Here is a 27,106-nt window from a genome sequence, read left to right on the forward strand (position 1 = left end):
TGAGTCATTTCTCTGCTCCTTTTTATGAGAAAACTCACGAAAATTTGCCTATACTTGCTATTCATCTGTTCTCACCTGCTAATATCCTTGTATCCCTTGATTAGCCCACTCCAGGACCACCAGTAATCTTGTTATTCCACTAACGTCCTGAGAACAGTCTCAACATCAAAGAGCACTTTCCCTTCTGACTTGAGTGCTCTCCCCGAGATAGAAGCTTCCTCACTTCTTTTTGGACTCTGCTCAAATTTCATCTTCCTAGTGAGGCATGGGCTCAGTGCAATTAAAAGCAGAAACAAAAATAACACCTCCCAGCCCCAAGCATACCATGACCTTTAATCCTGCTATTCTGTAGTAATTACCACCATTTTATTTACTGTATGTTCACTTGTTTATTGGTCGTATTCCATCACTAGAATTTAAGTTATTTGAAAGTGGGGAATTTATCTACTGCTATATCCTCAATGTCTAAAATTATACATGGCACATAGTAGACCCTTAATACTTGAGCTAAATAATTTATTGACTAATTGAATAATGGCTTAACGTTTATCAAATGCAAATTAAAGGGCATTTTATTCCTTGAAGTGACTAAGTTATTCATCTTGTTTTCTTCCATAGTTCTCTAATCGACAATAAAAGTTCTTATTGAATAGACAGAAAAAGATAGAAATACGAGTTTCAAAATAGGGGGCCCCTTGCTTGACCATCATCTTCAATACAAAACTTTCTTCCCAGGTAATCCGAATATAAAAGGAAATAATACCTGACATTTATGAAACACTTACTATGACCCAGGTAGTGAATTAGTTTGCCTGCATGATATTAAGATATAAAACAACCCTACTATTAGTTCTATTTTACAGATGAAAAAGCTGGAGGTTCAAGGTGAGTATAGTAACTTGCCCAAGGTTACAAAGATGAGAAGTGCAGAGCTAGAACTTGAACATGTCTCTTGGAGTCCAGAGACTGAACTCATAAATACTGAGACAAGTGATTGATTAGCAGCTCAAACTTTACCACTGGCTTTTAAATTATAAAATGGTATCAGTGTGATTTATAAATATAGAGGTATAAGTGGAGCCTACTTATGTTGTAAAATAGTTTGATGATTAAAAACAATAAGATATTTTTAAAATATGAAATCTTTGGTTTGGAGGGGAGTTTAAGGTATCACCATTTAATTTGAAAATAGTGCCATGTCACATTTTCATAGAACTTTATATTTTAAGTTATTCTTGGTACTTACTTTATTCTCATAAAAATCCTGTGATATACATAGGAAAGCCCCATTTTTCAGCTAGGAAAACTGAGGCTTAATGAGTCAGTCTCAATCTAGTACAAATCCAGTGGGTTTCTTTTTCATTTATTTCCAATTCATACATCATAAAACCAGAATAAAGTAGGAGAATCATTCAATATAATGCTGGAACTGCTAGGCTGGGTATAGAGTGGCAGGGTATCTAAAGCACATTTTTTGTTACATTTTTATTGAAGTATAATTTATTTACAATGTTATATTAGTTTCTAGTATATAGCATAGTGATTCAGCTTATATATGTATATATATGTTCTTTTTCATTATAGGTTACTACAAGCTATTGAATATAGTTCCCTGTGCTATACAGTAAGATCTCATTGTTTATCTATTCTGTAAATAGTAATTTGTATCTGCCAATCCCCAATTCCCAATTTATCCCTCCTAGCCCCCCTAACCCCTGGTAACCATATATCTTTTTTTTTTTTTGGTCTGTGAGTCTCTTTTTGTTTTGTAAATAAGTTCATTCGTGTTTTTTAATTTTTTTAGAATCCACATGTAAGAGATATATATTTGTCTTTCTCTGTCTGACTTACTTCAATCAGTATGAGCATGTCTAGATCCATCCATGTTGCTGCAAATGGCATTATTTCATTCCTTTTTATGGCTGAGTAATATTCCATTGTTTGTGTGTGTGTCCCATCTTCTTTATCCATTTGTCTGTTGATGGACATTTAAGTTACTTCCATGTCTTCCACGTCTATTGTAAATAGTGCCATTATGAACATTGGGGTGCATGTATCTTTTTGAATTAAGAATTTCCTCCAGATATATGCCCAAGAGTGGAATTGCTAGATCATATGGTAACTCTATTTTTAGTTTTTAAGGAACCTCCATACTGTTCTCCATAGTGGATGAACCAGTTTACATTCCCGCCAACAATGTAGGAGGATTCCTTTTTCTCCAGACCCTCTCCAGCGTTTATTATTTGCAGACTTTTTAATGATGGCCATTCTGACAGGTGTGAGGTGATACCTCATTGTAGTTTTGATTTACATTTCTCTGATAATTAGTGATATTGAGCATTTTTTCATGTGCCTATTGGTCATCTATGTCTTCATTGGAGAATTGTCTGTTTAGGTCTTCTGCTCATTTTTTGACTGGGTTGTTTTGTTGTGTTTTGTTTTTTGATATTGATCTGTGTGAGCTGCTTATGTATTTTTGAAATTAATCCCTTGCTGGTCGTATTATTTGCACAAGGAACTATATTCAATTTCTTGTAATAACATATAATGGAAAAGAATATAAAAAGAAAAATATATGTATGATAACTGAATTGCTTTGCTGTACACCTGAAACTAACATAGTAAATCAACTACACTTCAATAATTTTTTTTAAAGCTGCAATAGTGATTTGAATTTTCAGTACTTAGCATTAGCTTAAAAACATGTTATGATAACAACTTGAACTGCCATTCATTCATATATTTATATACTCATTCATGCATTTCATGAACATTACCCACACACAATGCACTTTGATACATGTGGCCAAATAGTATGCTGTAAATAAAATATACTTTAAAATACACAGGTAATACAAGCAGAAATTCAAGTATATCTTCTGTAAGATTATTTAAATTTTAAGACCCAAAGTAAGTGGGGCTACATCATTCTATTCCATGAGGGAAGAGGGAAGGGAAAGCTGTGAAAAGAGAGGCAGCCAACTATTGTTCTAATGATATTGTGGGAAGGATGTGGCAGATGAAATTAGTTCAACCCTCAGTTCAAACGCTGAGTAACTCAGTTGCATTCACCTGAAAAGACATCATATTTGTCCTGTCTATCAAATAATGTTGTTATTAAGAATAAAAATAGAAAAAAATGTGGAATGAAAGTACTCTATAAACCATAAGTCACTATATAAGTCTCTTTATTAATAAATGATGCTGTTGATAGTGCATTAAAATAGGTATGTTAATATTTTGATATGAGGCAGGGATATTTTTAAAAGGATAATGAAATATGATCCATTAAAGTAGGATCAAGAAAAAAGACATATCTCCATCTAGTGTCTAATATCCTGGGTGCTTTGGAGCCAAAGTTATGGCTCATGGCTTTCTACTAGGTTCAGATCCTCTGTATTCTTATTATATAGTTAATAATAGTAACACCTATTATTTTTTTGGTCTTTAGTGAATAAATATGTGCAAGAAATATAAAAATGTAGCATGAAAAATAAATCTGATTTGTTTAATTAATGATAAAGTAACAATTGAGTAATGGCTTATGTCAATGGCTCTCAATTTGTATTTTGGGAGGCAGCAAAACATCGTGGTTAAGTTCAAACTCAAGCCAGAGTGCCTGGGTTCAAATCTCACCTTCACTCTTACTTTCTCTCCCTGCCTTGATTTTCTCATCTGTACATAACAGATAAAAATAGTCCCTACTGTGTTGGGTTATTATAAAGACTAAGTGAGTTAGTGTTTGCAAATTGCTTAGAATAGCGCCAAATGATAGTACATATTATGGAAATTTTTGCTATTACAATTTTATTATTTTTCTAAATCAGATTTGATTGCCATCTATGATGATAGATGATAGATATACATATTTGTAGTTAATATTATCAAAGAGAAAATATTCTACTTGCCAAGAGTAAAGATTACTTTTGAGTAACTGTGTTAATTGGCATATGCAGACAGCCACTGGTACCATCTAGCTGTAAAAAAAAAAAAAAAAAAAATGTCCTTAGCTCTAAGTACAGGCCTGGAGAAAATGGCCTGTATCAGCATCACTGAAGTCCTAGTGCTTAGTTAGAATACAATTACACTGACTTGTGGTTCATATACTACTGATTAACTCTTTGCATTGTATGCACTTGTGCAAATTGTTCTCCATGCCAGTATTTGCAATTTAATGAGTGGCCATCTGCTTGTATTCTAAAGTACTTGGTCAGGTTTGAGAGTGAATTAGTTGCCCCTCTGTAGATTTTAAAAATATTTTCAGGGTCTGTGCCCCTTTAGTAGGTAGTATTTATAAAACCCAAATTTAAAATCATACCATAAACCAAACATGTGTCTGTTTATTGTAATATCCTAAATGAAGTCTTGGATTTGATATATATTGTGATTAAAAATAAAATGCTGTGGCTGTTTCTAAAGTATGGTTAGTGGGCAGAACAACTAAACTCTTATTTCCTTAGTTTCCAAACTTGCTTGAGAACTCACATATACTATGATAATTTTAAAGAAAATTCCAACATCGGGAACTGAGGAACTATCTCAGCCCTCGGCAGTAGAGAGTAAATGTTCTAAAGCAAAGAGGAGACTCTAAGGTCAGCCTGGAGTAGACAAAAAGTTGCTTCGGTGACGAAAATACAGTGACACCGAGGAAGCTACTTTCTTCGTGTGTGCAGATCATCCAATCCTCTAACAGAATTTCTGCAATCATAAGAAGCTAAATTTTGCAAACCACATTTTATAAGCACAGTATTTTAGTGTACATTTAAAAACAGAATTTTCAGACAAACCAAGACTTCACTTTAAAATGGACTGCAAGTTATTTAACATACAGACTATTTTTTGGTGAGATGATTCTTTATCTGAAGAATGGGAATAAAAAAGGTAATTTGACTAATGCCTACAAGCAATAAAATCCTGATACATCTCTAGCAATATATACGAGACATGACAGTCTAAATGGATACCACCTGAATAGGTCTTAGATGGGACCCAAGAAAACTTGTCCCTCCTTCTTCCAAGTTCCACAAAAAATTTATTTAGATACCCTAAGATCACAGATAAATTTATAACCATAAACTCATTTCTCCATAAACTTGCTTCCCTGGCTTCTGGTCCAGAAAAGATTTTATAAACAGTGGCGACATTTGCAGTGCCTTCATGCATTATGTGTTAACTGTAAAATAATTTCCTTTGACTTTTATATAAAGATGACGGGCAAGTCTCCAATTATCATATGAAATGTTTATAGAAGCACATAAGGGTATCTAAAGCTGTATTAGAAATGCAAATCAAGAATATTAATTCAGTTTCTGACAGATCCCAGAAAAAAATTCCACAAATAGAATAGGCACGGGGGACTAATACATAATTTCAGGACCTCAGATAAGAAGGCGGGAAGGGACTCCCAGTTCCGTTCCGTTGCGTACGCCTCCCACTGACTGAGGAGTCTGCACAAGCAAGCGGGCGACTCCCTGGCCTATGATATCAGAACTGCTTTCTGAAGAGGTGTGAGGCTTTTTCTCTCTTAGCCTCCATCATGGCCGTTAATAGCCCCTTTTCTTATGGTTTTGGAATGCGATGAAGTAGACAGCAGTGAAGGAGACAGCAGAACATGTGGTTTGTCCTGCAACTGTGTTGACACTGGAAAAATCCTGGAAGAAGGGCAATCTGTGTGTTGCGGTTCGTCTCTCATGTCTTTCAAGGGGAGAACTATAGACCATTTCAAAGTATTCAAATATTAATATCCCTTTGCACAATCAGATAGCTAAGCCCTAGAAGTTAATATCCCTTTTTAAATCAGATATCCAGGCGCTACAGGGAAATAAGATACCCCCTCAGTGTAGCAGTACCACACCATTTAAGTACAGCAGCCTTCAGAAACAGCGGTAAGCGGGTAAGTACCTCAAGCAAAGCTCCAATGTGATATGAAAAAGACACGATGCTAGGAGCACCCAAGTAGAACCTGAGAGTAAGCCAAGAGAAATCATTTATATCGTTTCATGGAAAACCATAGATGTGAACAAAACTCATTATTTCAATGTTAATGAAACAGAAACACAGTAAGGAGCCTTTGAAAAGATTTCATGGTCAAGGGATAAAGAAAAGACACCTATGCTTGAGAAATACTTAACCTAATTAATAGGGAAACCGGAGAAATCATTTGCTTTGTAAATCGCTTAAAATCAAGAGAAAAGTAACTTACATAAGCAAGTGTTGAAATAAATGCATAAGAGACTGAGGTAGAAAAGTCACTGTAATGTGCAGAGTAGTAAAGGGAAATGGGTAAGATATCAGAAGAGTATGAGTAGGCCAGATAAAAATGATGGAATGAAAATTTGCATCCAAAACCAGAAATAACAAAAACGACTCTATAGATTGTCAAATCAGTGATGTCACATTCAAATCCGAGTAACGAACATTATTAATATTTGATTCCAAAAAATGTTGCTAAGAGTTTAAAGTAGTAGAGCATTTTGGAAGACAATATGGCATACATACGTAAGGGAAATAAAGGCCTTTAAATGTGCATTAACTTTTAACAACAACAGTTCCCATTTTACCCTAAGAAAATTTTAAAATTTCCAATAATCTTAAGGATATTTTATATATTATTTATACACTATTACATTATATATTATATATACACTATAAGTTATATACATTATATATTATTTATACAGTATTTGAGATATAATATTTATAACCTATTTGTAGTCTAATGTCTAAAATGAAATGAATGTTTAAATATATTGTGCTAGAGCCATATGATGAACTGTAATGCAAGTTAATGCTCCCTCAGATCCTCCTGAACTACAATAAACCAAATTCAAAGAAACAAAATATGAGAAAACATCTATGTTAAACCTGGGAAGTTAACTCAAAGGACATCTCTCTGATAAAAATGCATATTTGATCATATTGAAAGAAATAATATTCCTGCTCAAGAGTCTGCTACATTACTCCAGACAATGAGAGGAAGAAAATTTGAAGAATTGATGGCTGGAGACACAGTTGGTGGGACACCATCGTATTTTGGAGCCCGTTCACCTATTAGAGATTGGCAGTGATAGGACTTAAGAAGAGACTACACGGTCTCACAGAGCCATTTCAATTTTTACTGTCAACTACCTGAGTTTTAAGGGAGAAGGGGGATGAGAAGAAAAATAGAAAATGACACTTGGGGGTCAGTTTTGCAGCTGGGAGTGAAAGGTAAGTTTCTTAGATGTAAATAAATGCTTTTTATGTTAAGCCACAAGTTAAGGAGTAACATTTTATCCCAACTTCTCATCGTTAAGATTAGCTCTCACAGGAGATGAAGAAACATTGAATAATAAAAGGACAGGGCAAGCCTTAACTACTGTAGAACTGGTCCCTGGTGCGGAGTTTCATTATAACATTCTTTTAAATTTTGATAACAATTTTACATTTATAGAAAAGTTGCAAAGGTAGTACAGCATGTTCCTATATGCTCAGTTTCCCCACTTGTTAACATCTAACCTTACTATAGTATATTTGTCCCAGTTAGTGAACCAATATTATGTTATCATTAACTAAAGTCCCGATTTTATGTAGACTCATTTTGTTTTTATCTGATGTCCTTTTTCTGTTCCAGGATCCCACCTAGGATACCACATCATGTTTAGCCATCACGTCTCCTTGCACTCCTCTTGGCTATGGCAGCTTCTCAGACTTTCCTTGATTTTGATGATCTGGATAGTTTTGAGTAATACTATTCAGGTATTTTGTAGACTGTCCCACGAATGGAGTTTGTCCGATGTTTGTCTCATGATTGGATCAAATTAGTTTAGGGAAAGAGTGTCACAGAGGTAAGGTGCCACTCTCACATCATACCAAGGGCACATGCTATCTACATGACTCATCACTGTGATGCTGACCTTGGTCACTTGGCTGAGGTAGTGCTTGTCAAGTTTCTACACTGCAAAGTTACTCTCTGCCCTCCCTTTCCATACTTTATCCTTTGGGAGAAGTCACTCTGCACAACCCACAATTAAGGATGGGCAATTATGCTTTCTCTCCTTTGGTGAGGGGTGGGGAATATCTACATCAATTATTAGATATTCTTCTGCACAGGAGATTTGTTCATTCTCCTCCACTTACTTATTTATTCAGTCATTGATTTATATCAGTAAGGACTTATGGATACTTATTTTATAATTTGGGTTATAATCCAATATTTTTTGCTGAAATTGTTCTGGCTTTGGACATTGGGAGGTCTTCTAGTTCATTCTTGTGCCCCTTTGGCATACCCTCACAATGCAGTTGTTTTGATCTCTTACTTTCTGGCACTACAATTTGCTCTAGGCCCATCTTGCATACACAAGTTGTGAAAATGTTTAGGAAAAAGCTAGAAAGTCCAGAAACAAAACTAGTCTGTGATAAAATAACTGGGGGGAAAAAAAAGGCTATTCACTAATGGTGTCAGGAAAACTACATAACTATGTTAAAGTTAGGTAAGGTTATCTACCTCATAATTTATCAGAATAAACTACGTAACTATGTTAAAAGGTTAGGTGAGGTTATCTACCTCATCATTTATCAGAATAAATCTCATATGCAAAATAAAAAAAGTCAGGAAAACACTTGAACGGAAGTACAAACATCTTGAATGAAGACAGTTCTACATTTTGGCTTATGGATAACACTTCTATGAACATTTGTGTGCAAGTTTTTGTGCAGATACAGGTTTTCAATTTTATTGCATATACACACGAAGTAGAATTGCTGGGTCACATGGTAACTCTGTGTTTACCTTTTTAACATAGACGAACTGCTAAAGTGTATTCCCAAGTGCTTGTACTATTTACATTCCCATCAGCAAGGTATGAGGTATATCCAATTCTCCATATCCACACCAACACTTGTTACTGTCTGATTTTTATTATAGCCATTATAGTGAATATGATATGGTACCTCATTGTAGTTTTGATTTGCATTTCCCCAATAGCTAATGATGTTGAGCATCTTTTCATATCCTAATTAGCCATCTGCCTAACTCTTTGAAATGCTCAACTGTGGGATCCCAGGTGAATTTTATATGTGTCACATAGCCTTAATTTTAAACCAATGTATTCCAAACATACTCTGAATGTTTCTAGCCATTTCTAATCATAGATTCTAGTCATTTTAATGTGATTTGATAAATAAAAACTATTTGATATAGAAGATAAGGACAGAAAAGAAGCACACCAAAATATTGAGAGCAATTATCTTTGGGTGATATAATTGCAGGTAATTTGAATTTTTTTGTGCCTTGGTCTGTATTATGAAGTATCTCATTTTAAATAAATTTTGTTTTTAATAAAATTGAAACATGGATATAATTTGAGAATTTTTAAATTACCTTAAGGGTTATAAAAAATATCAGTGATCTATGATGAATCAATCCCACTTATTCTCCCTAGACATAATACTGAAAAAATCTAAAATTTCAAAGTGGTTATCTCCAACATCTCTAAATGTTTTATTGCTATTTCCTGAATTTTCAGTTACATATACTATAAAATTCCAACTAGGAAGAGGAAGAAATGTAGCTATTCATAATATCACTATTTCTTCCCCTTTACATTTAAATGCTTTTTTCAGGCATCTTCCAAACAGTTTCCTCACAATTTTTAGCTATGACTCATCAGTATTTACATTATGACAACTATATAAATATTAGAGATGAGCTATTGGTTATACTTTGATTATATTTACACTACCTGCAATTTTGTTTTAAAGAAATTACTACCTTGTATAAGTACATATAAACTTTGTACTTTAGTACTTTTATACTTTTATCTATATTTTTATAAACATGAGTGTATATATAAACATGTAAGTATATAAAATTATAATCTGGTTCCAGTGTGGACTGGTTGCCTTCTCTGATTGATGCAAAACTGTCAACATAAGGTTTCCTTACAACCTAATCCAAGGAAATCTTTTTCCTCTCTCCATGTTGGATCTCCTGTTTTCTGGATCCTAAGCCTTCTCCATTAGTGGTCGAATCCATTGCTTTAGTATATAGCACATCCTTCAGTAGCTTCCTGAGAAAGGATATTTGAAAGATTGAGATCTTGAATATCTAAAAATATCTATATCCTGCTATCAGATTTGATGAGTACCTTGGCTGTATGCACAATCATAGATTGGAAACAAAAAAAGTCCCTCTTCGTTACCTTTATTCCAATTTAAGGATTCTTATGTCATTGATTCCCATCCCTTTGTATATAACCTGACCTATTTTTATTTAAGTATTTTATCTCTAAAAGCTTATGGGATCCTTTTTCGTCTATCCCTATGTTTTCTCACGAGTTGATTAGACTTCTTCAATTGATTCTCTAAGTTCTTAAATTCTGTTTTTTGTCTCTGAATTTATGGAATTTTTTATTTTTGCTTGTCTTTCAGGGAGATTCTCTCACCTTTAGATCCTAACCCTTCAATTGCTAACTTGGTTCTATTGATTTTTTTGAATTTTAAATAGCTCTTCCTCCCCCCAACTGCTGTTTCTGGTAATCAAAAATCTGATTTTTTATGACTTTGTTTTTGAAGTATAATTGACCTACACTATGTTATAGTTCCTGTTATACAACATAGTGATTCAATATTCTAAAGAATATTCTAAAGAAGAGGGCAATTGACAGGACCAGAAACATAGGATGATTGTCTATCTAAAATCCAATTTCCCCTCACTGGAAGAAGCATCAAATTGGTAAGGCACTGGATAATCATCCTGTTCTTTTTAGTAAATTTTCCTAAAACTACTTGGGGAGAAATTTTATAAGAAGAAATTCAGTGATTGCTGCTTTATATGACTTGAGGAACTGAGGCTAAAATTATCACAGGCAGCAAGGAAAAATTGATTCAGGTTCTCTTCCCCGATATGTCTGAAAATTTTCCAGCATGATGTGAGGCAATCTTCAATGTTATTACTGAGTGAATCATGAAATAAAGCTGAGAGGACATCATTCCTTGATTACAAAAAGCATTGGAGAAATATTAGAAGATATAAAACTGTATGAATGTTACTGTTTATATAAAGTTTGACTACTTTATAATTGTTCAGATTCATGATAGTACTTGAGAAGACGAAAGCCATGAAAGATTATATATCTTGCCCAAGATCACAAAAGTAGTATAATACTAGATGCCAAACCAAAACCTTGTTTCATGACTGCAAGTGTTTTATCCTATACTATGTGGTACATTCTAAACTGCTTTGCAACCAGACAGAAATAAGTCTCAATTCTAAGATTATATTTTATCGCTGTATGGCTGTGGGCACATAACATTAATTTCAGTTCATTCATTTTTAAAAATGGAAAGAAAAATAAACTACTTTGTAGTACTAGGGTGAAGATAACATATGAAGTGCCATCTACAGTTGTTATTATAAATGCTCAAATATTTATTGTTTTAATCAACAACTGTTCATTTAAAACTATGACCCAGGCACAATGCTAGATGTTGAGGCTATAAGGCTGAGCAAGATATATACAGATTCCGTCCCCACAAAACTTAAAACCCAGTGAGAAAGAAGTAATAAAAACAATTACTATGAAGAAAACAAATGGATTACAGTGGTAGAGAATAATGATGGGGGGACATGGCTACTGACGTAGAATGGTTAAAAGTCATAATTGAAATAGTTAATGATGGTAACTATAGGCATGGGACATATTGATCAGTCTAGATTTGAAACCATTACAACTTGAACTAGTATGTTGACAGTGAGGATAGAGAAAAGGTGACAGATGGGAGATAGAAGGTGAGTTTGGGAGTTAGAAGGTGAGGTAGGGAGATAGAACAAACCTGATTTCCTGATGGACTGAAAGTGAGAATGAAGAATAGTTGATGACACAGATTTCTAGCTTTATTAACTGGGTAGATTTTTGAGATCCCTATAAAATGTCCAGCTGGAGAACTTTGAGAAGCCTTTTGGATTTGAATCTAACTCAGTGAAGGGACAGAGGACAGAGGTAACCTTAGGCATCCATTAGCATATAGATGGTATCTGAGGCAAAGGAGATGGATAAGAGCACTTAAGGATAGAGAGAGCACAAAGTATGAAGAGGGCTCAACATGTAGCCCTGGAGCACTTAAATAGTGAGACAGAAAAAAAGAAAAAAGAATCAATGAAAGACAGATGAAGTGTTGCTGAAGTAAAAGAAAAATCTTGAGTATGGTATCACTTTAGCCAAAAGAAGGTCATTTCTAGAGGAGATGGTTCATTGTGTCTCATGATCCTTTAATTATTTTTTTATCACAGTGAAAACAATATTTGAAACTCATATTTATTTTCTTTTTGCCAATGCAGTTGGCTAGCTCCCTTCTTCATGGGCTTCATGTCTATTTGGCCACCAGTTAAGGAAGCAAAAATAGAGCCCACCAAAGATTTCAGAGTGAGTGATATGGGGAAAAGCTTCCATTCCTCCATAAAAATGGCTTCTTTCACTGCATTTTTATTGTGGTAAAAACACATAAATTTACCCTAACAATTTCAATTGTACATTACAGAATAGTTAACTATGCACATTTTTGTACAATACATTGAGAATTTTCATCTTGCGTGGCTGAAACTGTGTACCCATTGAACAACAATTTCCTATTTTCCCCTCTCCCAGCCCCAGCGGCCACCATTCTACTTTGTTTTCATGAATTTGACTAGTTTAGATGCCTCATAAATGGATCCATACAGTATTTGTCCTTTTGTGTTTGGCTTATTTCAGTTAGCATAATGGTCTGAAGGTTCATCCATGTTGTGGCAAGTGACAAGGTTTTTTAAGGCTGAATACTATCCCAGTGTTGGTATATACACCAAATTTTCCTTATCCATTCACCCACCAGTGTCTGAGCTGTCCGATGTGATCTCTTATTATAGCTTTGATTCTATTTCCTTGATGCTTGGTGATGTTCAGCATATACATGCTTGTTGGCCATTTGTGTATCTTTTTTGGAGACTTGTCTATTCAAGCCCTTTGCCCATCTTTTAATTAAGTTATTTGATTTGCTATTGAGTTGTAGGAGTTCTTTACACATTCTCAATATTAACCTCGGATATATGGTTTGCAAGTATTTTCTCCCATTCCATAGGTTGCCTTTTCACTTTAGAGTTTTTCCTATGCTGAGCAGTTTTTAAGACTGATGTAGTCCCAATTAATCTATTTTTTCTTTTGTTACCTGTGATTTTGGTGTCATATCTAAGTTTTAGTATAGAGTTTTTAATCTAGTAACATTTCACTAAATTTTAATTTTTACCATATTGAAAAATGAGGTCACCTACGTGTGAAATTGACATATTCAGCTTACTTTTCATCTCTATTGAATAATAACAATAAGATTTTAGAGTTTGTGTGCACTATAGGGTTTCAGTAATCCTTGGCCATAAACCCAAGCCTGTCTGGCCTACTCTAGCATACCATATGGTCTGCTTGATTAATGGCCACTCTGATCAATAACATGCATTCTACAATTCAGTGACTTTAGTGATCTACAGGATTTTACTGAGATGAAGGGATCGAGGACTGATTAAAACTGAAGTATGAAAAGTTAACTAGAAATAAAAATCTAAATAAATATCACTTGTAGATGATAGGGTTTGTCTTTCAGCAAATCCAAAGAATAAACTAAAAACTACTAAAACAAAAGTGTTCATCGAGGTGACTGGCTTTTTAACCAGTACACAGAAATCAATAGTTGTTCAACAGAAAAAGATAATCAGGTTAAAAATTAAATAAACTTCCAATTTCTAACAGCCACAAAATGTGAAACACAGAAATAAACTCAGTATGAAATGCACACATGCTGTATGAAGAAAGCTACAAAACTCAGGTAAGGGACATAAAAGACATGAATAGAGAAGCATATTTTGCTCTTGGATAGGGAGATACAACATAGTAATAGTGTCAATTCTTCCAAATTAAACTATAAATTTAATGCAATAGCAGTTGAAATTTAAACAATTTGGGAACATGACAAAATTAGAGTAAAATTTATGTGGAAAGTAAACATTAGAGATTACCCAGCAAAGCTCTGAGAAAGGACAGTTGATTGGGCATTATCAGCCCTCCCAGGTATTAACATTTATTACAAAGCTGCAATAATGAAGGCAGTATGTTACTGGCTCAAGAGTAGACTGACAGATCGTTGTAACTGAAGGAAGTACAAAAACAGGCTTCCCTACAAGCATAGAGTTATTTTAAAATGGAAACTTTAGGTTTTACCTGAAGTTAAACCTCTTAGAGACTCAAGAAAGACTGAATTAAAATCTAACTTCTTGGTTGGCTAATAGCCCAAAACTTAATTAAGGCAATCCTTAATATTAAATAGCCATCCCTACCAGAGTACTTATAACCCCTCCTCTCTGATAAAATTTATTTCCTTGGGCAGTCTCTCTCTCTTTCTCTCTCTCTCTATCTATAAATCTACATAGTTCCAAGAATATAAAAAGATATATATGTTCAATAACATTTCATGAACACTTTCCTGTTTTTCTATATAACCTTAATAATGAATAATTTAAACAGTTCTATCATCATTCTGGAGTGAATATGATTTTAACCCGGTTTGTTATATATTTAATTTTTGTTCAGTATTTTTATTGTATAAACAGTATGGGGCTGCTTAGTCCATCTTTTCAATTACTGTCTTGTAATATCTTGTGGAAGATACATTTCTAGAAAAAATGTTTTAGTAGATATAAATTGCCTTCTGAAATTTGCAATAACTCTGTTTAACTATGCTTTCATAATGTATTTACTTTTTCCATTTCCATAGTGAAAAGACCTTGGTTATATTTTAATCTAAGTTGCATAAATTGATAGCGATACTGAAGAATTCTGTGTGTATTATATGTATGTGTTTGTATTATATAAATGTACCTCATTTTGTTTTAATTATCTAATTATTCCTTCACCCACATACGCATTTCTTTCTCTATATATCAGAAGTGAAATACAGATCATTCACTATTAAGCCAGAAACTCTAGCCATGTTACATCTGATTGGAAACTTTTCCATTAACCAGTGATGAATCCAATAAAAAATTTTTAACTTAAGTAACTTTATAAAAGTATTACTGGAAATTACAGATTTCTAACAAATATATAAACACCTTCTTTTTTTTTTAGCTCAAATGCAACAAAGCTAAAAGTATCTGAGTGATGAGAATACAGAGGAAAATGGGAAGAGAAAAGGTAGCTTAGGTAAAGGGTTCTCAGGAGTAGCTTTGATAGTTTGTCCTTATAACAAGCTGTTTTCTAAAAAAAAAAAATGAATTACCAACACTGACTCAAGGAGAAATAGAAAACCATGAGACCTATAATCATTTTGAAAAACTTAATTAGTATTCAAAAGCCTCTAATAAAGCACCAGGTTATTGTTAATGAACATTCTAAAGATGAATAATTCATACAGAAAAGAGTTTAGGGGTAGAGATCCTAAAGAGGTGCCAGACTCATTTTATGACGTCAATTCAATCTCCATACAAAACTAGTTGGGGATAATATAAGAAAGTAAAATCAGAGGCAAATTTTATGCTAATTGAACATTTTTGCAAAAATCTGATATGGAGAATTTATGTAAGTAAGTAACAGTAACATTTCTGTAAGTTTGAGATAGAACAAAGGCTCCTATATTTGATTTATGTATAAATGCCTATCTAATACATGGATTTTAAAACGTGGTTAAGAAGTCACATCCTAGCTTAGGGAAGAGTGGTTAAATCTGGATAGAGATTGAAAGGATCAGGGAGGGTTAATAAAGTAGGTTTCAATTGTGTCTCTACTTTTTTAGTAAATAAAAATCCAAAGCAAAAACTGCACATGTTAAGACTTGTTCAGTGCGAGCTGGGTCACATATACTGTTTATTATTCTTGGAGCTTTTCTAGGAGTTTGAAACCTTTCCTAATGAGAATCGTGAATAGAGACAGATACGTACTTTTGGGCTCCGTAACAGGAGCGACTTAAGTGATCTCTCCTGAACCGACTCCAGTCAGGTTAAGAGGAAGAGAAATTGGAGACAGCAAGTATAAATAATGATTTCAAGGAGTTTAACTGTAAGGGGGAACAGAGCAATGCGGAAATAGCTGGAGGAAGCTATCAGGGTCTCAAGGAAGGTTTTGTAAACATGACCAACATTATAGCGTGTTTTATGCTGATGGAAAATATACAATAATGAGAAATGTAGGCAATTCAAGCTAGGGAAGATTTTCTGGAAATACGTCCTCAACTAGGTGACGGGGAATGGGAGTCACTCTATAGCAGAGAGGCTTAACTGTAGTACCGGGAGCAAAGACAGAGTATTTAGTCTCAATTACAAGTAGTTTGAACATGCGATAATGATCTTCGGGGCTTGTGGAAGCTGTCTTGTGATTTCTTGTCTTTTCTTGGTGAAGTAGGAGTATGTAGAGGGAAGTGGAATATGAAAAGGTAATAGTGCTCCAGGCAACGTCACAGGCTCACTTGAGGGTAGGTGTTATGACCTTTAAGTGAGAGCCATTGGTATGGTTAGGTGTTTTCTACCAGCCACGTTCAGCTGCCTGAATGTAGGTGGAGGAATAGCCTAAGTTAAACAGGCATTCTGGTTTTTTCCTGGATGGATAGAGAGGAACAAGAAAGATGAGAGTATAAGCAAATGAGTGATTACAATGACGGACGTCAGAATGGAAGCTGAGCAATGAAGGAGATAAAAACATGAGGGGGTGAGGGCAGGGAAGGACAAGAAAAAGGTGGCAGGATCAATGGATTAGAGGTCCCACTGAGGGCTAAATATGGTTAGAAGTGTGTCGTAGAGAGGGTAACTTGAAAAGACAGGGGTCGTTGGTCCAAGGCCAAGATTTATGAAATGGAGTTTATGGAGGGGCTACAGGTACTTGGTAGTGATGCTGTCTAGGACAACACTATGGGAGTGAGTGGCTAAGGTGGGGTAGAGGACAAGATCCTATGGTGATAAAATTAAGAAACTGAGGCCTGGCCATTGGGAGGACCATCCATGGGGATATTTAAGTCAAATATTATGACAGGAGCAGTGAGAGGCTTCTGGTCCTAGACTAGATGAAATATCCCCATTCCTTCCAGGTCTCCCCTCTTACAGCTAAAAAAAATCCCACAACAAAAGGAAAATAGGAAGGCTTTGAAAGGTTGAAAAAAGGAAGATTGCGTAGGGACCTTGGGACTGGAGGAGTGACATGACAGTGTGTCCCCTGGGTTTCCCTATTGTCATCCATGTATCCTGAACACTGCACTTAAGCGCCTTCAACCCAAACCAACAAATGAGCCCAGATAGGATAATTTTTAAAAGCCTCTTCCCCAAAGCCAGAGGACTTGAAAAAGAATGACTTAAGAACAGAAAACCTTTTTGACAATAACCATCTGGCTCCAGCCAAACACTGAGGCAAATACACACCCCCTTCTCCGATTTCAGCTGGCCTAAGCAGGAAGCTGATATTCCCAACGTTTCCCACCTCCCACCCCTACCCCACAGGAACAGCCAGCAAGTGTTCTTGTTCCCCCAGTGGTGCAATATGGGTGAAACCAAGAGGAGATCTGATCTTCTGGCCCATGCTCAGAAGCAGGAGACCATCTAATTGCCCAGCCAAGTTAGTGTAGGTGGGGCTGAGCAGGGAGCTGATCTTCCACCTCTCACCCAGTAGAATTGGGTGCTACTCTGATTGTCAGCAAGCTGAGCCTCAACTCCCACCTAGCGGCAATGAGACATAAGGAGGATGTGCTAGTCAGAGCAAGTCAGCGCTTGTCCTCCCGCCTGCCTGTCCCAGGTGTCAGCCGGCTCCAGCAAATAAACGTGCCTCTACTCTCAATCGGCAACAAGACTGAACAAGGTGGTATGACTAGGCTGGACACGTGAAGTTACCCCACTGCTGGCGTCAGTGGGGCCCCGTGCAGAACTTCACATCCACACCCAACTGGCAGCAACAGACAGCCTAAAGAATATGCTATGAGGCAGTGCTAGTCAACATTCCCGCATTCCTTCTCCCTCCCCTTGTCCCCGTGGGGAGGAAACTGAGTCCCCACACCCCATCAGCATCAATGAGTTAGGAGGAGGTATTGCAAGGTGGGGCTAACAACCTTTCTCCCCCGCCCCCCCAGTGCAGAGCTGAGCTTACACCACAAAGAAGGAATGAGGCATTGCAAGTTGGTGCCCAATTTCTGTGAAGGGGTCAGCAAGGTCAAGGGTGAGCTGAACTTCCATGCCACCCATGTGTGTTGGGGATGTATGACTCAGGACTCCATTTTTGCTGGAAACATGTTGGTGAGGCTGAGGGGTTGTTGAACCCACGTGCCCACGAAAACCTCGCACTATACCCTAACAGGGGAATTCCCTGCTAAGAGGGAATATTAAATATGATCCATAATATTCTAATCTGACATCTTTGTCTGTTCAGACTGTTATAACAGAATAGCATAGATTAGACAGCTTATAAAAAAAATTACTCACAGTTCTGGAGGCTGGGAAGTCCATGATCAAGGTGCCAGCAGATCTGGTGTCTGGTGAGGGTCTGCTTACCCAGTTCATGGATGTCAGTCTTTTTGCTGTGTTCTCACAGGAGGGAAGGGCAAGTGATCTCTCCGGGGTGCTTTAATAAAGGCATATATTCTGTTCATGAGGGCTCTGCCCTATGTCCTAATCACCTCCCAAATGCCTCACTTCCAAATACTGTCACATAGAGGATTAGGTTTCAATGTATGAATTTCCAGGGGATACAAACATTCAGTCTATAGCAATATTCCAAAAGGCCAGGACACAAAAAGAAATTAATCATACCAAGAACCAGGAAAAAGAAATCAACACAAATGAGAAAAAGGGATACAAAACAAATTGCAGCAGAATCAAGTTCAAAGTCAAAAGACAACTGAAAAATCTCCAAGGCTTTGAAAATTAAGCATTTCTAAGTAATCCCTGTGTCAAACAGGAATTCTTAGAGAAAACAGAAATACATAGAGCTCAATGATAATGAAAATATAATAGGTCAAATTACACAGGCAGCAACTAACGCAGTGCACAAAGGGCAATTTACAACATGAAATTCTTAGATTGGAAAGGACGAAACACTCAAATCAGTCATTTCCCACATCAGGAAATTAGAAAAGTAAGAGAAAAATAAACCCAGTGCAAGTAGGAGTAAGTAAACAAAAAGAGCAGAAATTAGTAACTTGAAAACAAAGAATACACAAAAATCAACAAAACAAAAAAGTTGGTTCCTCTAAAGTATCAGTGAAATTGAGTTAACCTCTAAAAGAGACCAATAATTTAAAGAGACAAAATTCCAATATCAAGAATGGAAAAAATAATACGACTACAGATCCTGCAAAGGATAATATAAAGGATAATAAGGGAATGCTATAAACAACTCTACACATGCACATAATATTGGAAACTGCAGAAGGAAAATGGACAAATTCCTTGATAACCACAAACTACTGAAATTCAACCAAGATGAACTAGGCAATTCGACTAGTCTTATAACCATTAAAGAAGTTGAGTTTGCAATTAAAGAACTCCTGCAAAGGAACTCTCCAGGCCCAGATGGTTTACAGGAGAATTCCACCAAATATTTAAAGAGGAATTGACTCCAAATTTACATAGTCCCTTCCAGAAAACTGAAGAAGAATCACCCTCCCAACTCACTTCATGAGGCTAGTGTTATCCTGATACCAAAATCAGACAAAAGCAGAAAGTAAAAAAGAAAAGGAAATGAAAAACCTGTAGGTCATTTTCTCAAACAAAGCTGCAAAATTTGTCAATAAAATACTTGAAAATAGAATCTGGCGAAGAAGAATAATTACCGTGAGCAAGTTGCTTTTATTCTAGGTATGCAAAACTGGTTCAATATTTGAAAAGTCAATTCATGTAATCCACCGTATCAACAAGGTTAAGAAGAAAACCCACATGACCATAGTAATTGACGCAGAACAAACATTTGATAAAATCCAATGCCTGTCATTGCTAAAAAGAAAAAAACAGAAAAAACCTCAGCCAACGAGGAATAGAGGACTTTCTTCATTCTTCCCACACAGCCCCCTACATCTCAGAACCAGCAACAGTGCATTGAATCCTTCCCAGGCTTGGAGTATTTTTTACTTACCCTTCTGCCGCATTTCTCCTGCTGCATCTCTCCTACCTCTTCTGATGCATCTCTCTGACTTTCTTTGACCTCCCCCCTCCTACTTATATCATTGAGCCCACCTGGCTAATCCAGGCTATACTCGTAACCTGTCACCTGATTACTAACCTAATTGCATCTGCAAAGTCCCTTCACAGCAGCACCTATTTTAGTGCTTGAGTGAATAATTAGGTGATGGGAATCTTGGAGAGAGGTTTAGATTTGTGCCTAATATATGGCAATAAATGCCAAATTCAGACAAATCTCTGTATGGACAGGGATAGGAAGTCTTAGTGGATAAATTTGACATAAATTTCTTCCTTTTTTCTATTCCTATATTTACTAAATATTTACTGAATGAATGTATGTACTCAGACTGGGCTAAACGAAAAGGATAAAGAGGTGACTAAGAAACAGATCCTCAAGGATCTGGTAATCTTGTGGCAAATACCAAGAGGTAAAATTTTGTGAATACCAGGAAATGAAAAGTTAGACTGCAGGGAGAGGTGTGTGTTGGGAGGGGTGCTGTGATAGCTTAAGGCTCCTGGACCAGACAATGAAGACGATGAAGAACAAAGTTTACAATCCACCGTTGTCCAGCGCTGGGAGAACTGATGATTTCCACAATCGTTTCAGGACTAAGGCTACATCTAAGAAATGGTAGGCAGGTATAGAAGCCTTAAGGCAGGCTATATGAAGGCTGGATGGAGATCACAGGGATTTCCATATACTTAAACAGTATAGCTCTGTAGGAGAGGCCTTGATGGGAGGTTGGAAAAGGCCCCGTAATATTCCAGGTTTCTGGTCCTCAGTAACCATCCTTGCTGTGTTTCTTATTTGAAATGTAGAAGATAAACATTTGTATTTCAAAAGTAATAATTTTCAAAATTATACTGAGAAATAATATGGCAACAATTGTTGATAGTAAATTTCTTTCTTCCTTCCTTCCTTTCTTTCTTCTTTTAACTTTTGAAGGAAAATGGGGAAGTTGAAGGTTAGGTAACATTTTGTTATACAAACAAAACAAATCATTTCCCTATGACCTCCTGGCACTTATGTAAGTGTCCATCATTTATGGGAACCACTGCAGTGCCCCGTTTTACACAGTTCACACTACTGGGGTTCTGTTTTTCCTCCTAAGATGAAATCTTCCTCAATAATCACTTTCCTTTTTATTTTTAACTTCCCTTAGGGGGAACAGCTTGGGGTAAGGAGACATTTCACTGTGATGCCAAGTGAAAGGCTCCTGAAGGAAACAGTGGGAGTGACCATGTTGACATTGACCATCCTGGGTTAAAATAAGTTTTGATATGAAAAAAAAAAAATGGCCCATGAAAATAAGATCCAGGCCAGCACCAATCATTCTGGTGCCAACTCGGGAAACCATCGTACTTAGTGCACATATAATCTAACTGGCGAGACACAAAAGATGCTAGAGAGGTTGTTTTAGGGATAGTGTATGTCATGATGACTTTCAAAATAATTTAAGGCTCATTCACACTTAAACAGTACAAAATGAGACAAGATGAGACAGAGATAATCTTAATACTCAGTTTAAGTTTTATCTCTTCCAGGAAGTCTTCCCTGACCCTGCCCTCTTTGAGCTCTTACAGCTGCGTTAGGCGCCTCTTCCTCTGTCTTACCGTAAAGCTCTGTGCTTCTCTGTAGGGATGCGTGCATCTCCTGAAGGTTGGAAACTGCTAATGGTTTAAGATGGGCTTCAGCTTCAGGGGATGCTACTTATTTTGTGGCAGGTCAACAGACCTTGCTAAATGCTTGGCATAGACTAAGTACTTAATAAATAGCTGCTCACAGTTATAAGGTGGGCACAGAAATAGGACCTGAGTTTCTTGATAGTAAAGGAAATAAAGGTGCCATAATGAATTACGAAATTTGAGGACCCTTTTCTGTTTATTTTTATTTGATCTTTCAGAAACAGACACACAGGGAATCACATTCTCTTTTTTGAAACACTTTCCTCTCTCAACTTCTTTGACAATGTACTGCCTTCGTTTCTCTCCCTACCTCACTGGCTACTCTTTTTCAGTGTCTATTATTTTTTTTCCTCCTTATAACAGTTGGAATTCCTCTCAACTCTACCCTGGGCCACGTTTCCCTCTCTCTATGTTTTTTTTTTTTTTTCCCATAAGTGATCTCATTTATTCCCATGGCTTTAAGAATCAGTTATGTTCACAAATCTCAAAGGTATATGTATAGTCCACAACTCTCTTTTGAATTTCAGACTCAAACACTCCATTGTCTACATGTATCTCTAAAAGAATGTCTAATATTTATCTCAAAAGTAACATTCAACAATCAACATGGGACTGCTTATTTCTTTTTCATCCTCCCAAGTCTTTTCTCCATCACCCCGATCTTCTCAATAATGGCAGCCTTGAGGATGCTCCTCCCAGACATCTAAAATTACAAGAAGTGTAATTGAACAAGTGCTCAGATGTTGAGCTCTGAAATCCATCCACATATTTGTGCAGAGGCTACATTTTTTCACAGACTACTCCCAGCCAATGACTGAGGGCAGCAGGGATATTAAAGAAGGCATATTTACTCCTCTGATTGATGACTTTGGCTTAAGGATTCCCTGATGACCTTGCTGACCCTTCCCTAGACTACACTGGGAAGTCAGTGCTTCCACTCAAACTTCTTTCCTTCCTTCTTTCCTCTGTTCCAGGTCAAACCTACACTAATACCTCTCAGCCTTTCTTAGCTCCCTCCTTATTTCCTCTCACACGTGTTTACCCTAATAAAATCCATGTGTGTTTAATGCTATCTTGGAGTCTGATTTTTAGAGGACCCAGATTAATAAAAAGTGGTACCAAAAATAGGGTGGTCTGAGAAGCAGGCAATAAGATGGGGTCTTGGTATTGGCTTAGCCATTGCCCAGCAGATGAAAAGGTGGGGCCTGTTGGTAGGTAAGGCACTGGTAGTCCCTAGCACAAGCTGATGACTCAGTTACTAAAGATTTTTCAGCAGGCGATCTGGGAAAAGACAACAGTGGAGGAGACTTTTGTGTCAGTGTAACGAGGTAGGCATTTGAAGAATATGGGGAGTACAATGCCCACAAGATAGCAGTTGGCTAGTTAATGTTAAGTTGTATCTATACACTGCAGAAGGATAGTGAGAGACTGAAAGATATTAACAAGCAACTTATAGCTCAGAGTGAGAGCCAGAGGCCTTTGCTGATACGTGGTAGTGTATAAAGCGGCCCTTGTCACCTATAGTAAAGAGCAGACAGCTGAACAACAGGTTGAAGACCCAAGTGTGAGTGGACCAGAGATCCAGGGATGCTTCAGTGTTTAGCCAAAGAAGGTCAGTTATGCAAAGGTCAGAGCCCTGGAGTCTCGATACATGGCATGAAGACATACTCTGAGGATGCTGGCTCTGCAACTGCTTGATGCCTAGGACTTCTAGGCTTGCAAAGGCAGCTCACACCTTCTCTTAAAAGACCTGGTACTTCTGCCATATTGCAAGATTCACAAAGCAACCAGTAACTCCCTCAGGATCTGCCCCCCTGCCTCTCTTGCCTGCTGGTCTCATAACTAGACTTAAATCCCAGTATAACCTGACTAGGGATATGCCAGTCCTATAAGGAAGAGAAGATATATATGTGAAGAATTATAATAATTAGCTGGTAAGTACTGGCAGGGGCCAGGATCATATGCTTAAAATTGGATTTTGAAGGTACTTGATCAAGGGGGCCAGAATGTGAGACTGGCTAGGCAATAATTTATTAACTTGAGGACACTTAATTGGACCCAGGACACCCTAGCCGAATCCTGGAGAATGAAGCAAATTTGCTGTTGGGGTGGCTATCAGAAGCCAGAAAAAAGCTATGGTCAATACTCAATGGAAATAGCTGATTAGCACTGGAAAATAGTAGAGGAAGGGGAAAAAAGACCATTAGAACTGGGCACTTGTACCTGGAATACCAGAGTCTTATGATCCAGTGAAGGCCCAAGTGGACATACTGTTCACCAAGGCCATCAGGAATGTGCTGGTGAGAGGGACTTCAGCATCACTAAGGAGTTCAACTTTGTTTTCTTCTACAGGTCAGGAATGATGGTAGAAAAGGCATTCAACAAGCTGAGCTCATTAATATCCACGAGGATGATAGGGCCTCAAAATAACAGAGACCAGCTCACAGCACTTAAATGCCAGAACCCATAATACCACAAACACCATGATGACCAACAAGTTCTGAGAAGCAACCAAGGGTGCTTGACCCACAAGGAGTCATAGAAATAAGTTGAGCATGGCATCCCTAGAGGTAAAGTAGATAAGCAACTAGCAAATGTGCTATTTAACATCTATAAGTTAAAATAAAAAGAAAATAATAAGATGGAAAAACAAGAGGCTGTGGGTGGTTGACTCAATAAAAAGTCATGATCTCTTGCTTAGACCTGAATCAATTTTCAGATCTGGAATCCAATGACTGAAAAGATGGACAAATCCATAGGAAGAAGACCCCTTAAACACCATGGCTTGTATATTCCATGACAATTTTTAAAGTCTTTCACCCAAAGGACCTAGGGTCATTGACTTAGGTGACTGTACAGTAAGGAAAGGACTTTTTAGGACTATTTTTAGGACTGTTTCTTAGGACTATTTTTAGGACTATTAATGACAGTCGACATGGATACACAGAGACCCACAGTGTCATCACACTCTCCTCCCCCAGTAGACTGGTAACTTAGAAGTCAAGTAATGAATGGAGTACTGGCTAAAGTGTGGCTCACATTGGGCTCATTGGGTCTACAAACATATCCAGTGGTCATTTTTCCAGTCCCCACATACACAATTGAAATTGATAGACTTGTAAGTCTGAGTAAGCCCCACAGTGGGGCACTGGTCTGTGAAGTAAGGGCTATCATATTAGGGAAGACCAAATAGAAACCCCTGAAATCACCTGAAAATGGTACTAAAGCAAAACAATATCTTATCATTGTAAGGGAGGGTATGGTTGAGATCAGTGTCACCATTAAAGATCTAAAGGATACAGAAATGATACTCTTTATATTTCTATTTAATTTTCCAACTTGGACCCTGTAGAAAATGGATGGATCCTGAAGAATGACTGTCTGAAGAAATCTGGACCATCTGGACATCTCATACCCAAAAGAGTTGCACCAAAGGTCTTCCTTGGCTTGTCGCTATGGACATATAAAGACTCCCGCATGACTGACTGGAAGAAGAGGAAAACTCTGAACTTGTTTTATGGATGAGTCAGCATGCTATGGGAATGCAGAGCAAAAATGGACAGTGGCTGCATTATAGCCACATTCAGGGCTAATCTTATAAGATAGTGGAGAACAAAATCTTCTCGTGGTAAGAGCTGCAAGTAGTGTACCTGGTTATCTACTTTGTGCAGAGGGAGAAGGGGCCTAAGGTGAGAATACATAGGTTCCTTGGTAGTGGTCAATGGCCTGGCCTTCTTATCTGGGCCTTTGGAAGACAAAGACTAGAAGTTAAGACAAAGACGTCTAAGGAAGAGGCATGTGGTAGACATATGGGTGTGGGCATGAAGTGTGAAAACTTATATTGCATATTAATGCTCAGCAGAAAGTATTCATCAGAAAGACACACCGAAAACCACGTTGATGCAATGACTTGGGGTCAGTTGACCTTACCAGCCTTTCTCATCAGCCATCCCAGAAGTTGTATAATGGGCATATGAGTGGAGTGCCACAGTGGCAGAGGTGGTGGCTACATGTGGGCCCAACAGCATGGACTTCCACTGACATAGCCATTGTTATCTCTGAATGTCCAACTTGTCAGCAATGTAGACATCATTCTACATGGAGACCAATTGGCCACATGGTGGCAATTTGACTACATTGGGCCTGTCCATCCTGGAAGGGCCAGCATTTCATTTTCACAGGAATAGGCACTTATCCAGACACGAGTTTGCCTTTCCTTCTTATAGAAACTTAGCCACCCTCTGTGCACTTGTGGAATTCCAGGTCCATAGGCCTGGTATCCCACACAACATAGCATCTAACCAGAGTGTCCACTCCACAGAAAAGGAGTGGGTCCATGACCAGAGGCTCAACTGACCATATCACACACTGTACCATCAGGAAACAGCTGGCTGCTTAGAATGCTGGAACTACTTCTAAAGATGCAATTGAAGTCCCAGATCAAAAGAAATACTCTGAAATGATGGGACACCATCCTTTGAAAAGCAATATATTAGAGTGCATTTTCTAAATCAGAGGTCTCTCTATGGCACTGTGTCTCCCTTAGGAAGGTACATGTATCTGGAAACCAAGGGTTGGCATCAAGATTGGCCCCACACTGCCACTCTCAGTGACCCAATGGGGAATTTTTTGCTTCCTATCCTCATAATTCAGGTCTCTGTGGGGTTTAGTTCACAAAGGGGCTTGCCAGGGGACATAAGTAACAGCAAGCTATGGCTGCCACCAGGGTCCTTTGTATTCCTGATGTGCAAGGACCGGCAGGTGAGAAGAGGAGTCACCATGCTGGCATATATAACTGGTCCCAATCATCAGGCTAAGGGAAGTCTTCTTCTTTTCTGCTGGGGCCGAGAGGATTATGTGTGGATCCCAAGTGGTCTGGTGTTTCTTGGCACTCTCTTGCCCCATTGTAACTGTGAATACACAAATGCAGCGACCCGAGTCTCAGGTCTCAGAGTACTCAGGAATGAAAGTTTGGGTCGCACCACCAGGTATGACACCAAGACCTGCTGAAAAGATAGCTCAGGGCTACTTGTCCCCCAACCCTACCAAATCTGGCTCTAATTAATTCCAATCCATCAACAGGCACTGTGGGATTTCTCTCCAGAAATATTTTAAAAAATCCATCTACTTCTCTCATTTCCACTTTTACACCTTAGTCTAAAGCCATAATCATACCACATTTGGGTCACCACAAGAGCCCCTTAGTCTCCTTTCTTTTATCCTGCTACAATTCACCCACCCTACAATTGTCAAAGTGAATTAAAAATA

The sequence above is a fragment of the Camelus ferus genome, chromosome X (assembly GCF_009834535.1).
Source record: "Camelus ferus isolate YT-003-E chromosome X, BCGSAC_Cfer_1.0, whole genome shotgun sequence".
NCBI classification, from domain to species: domain Eukaryota; kingdom Metazoa; phylum Chordata; class Mammalia; order Artiodactyla; family Camelidae; genus Camelus; species Camelus ferus.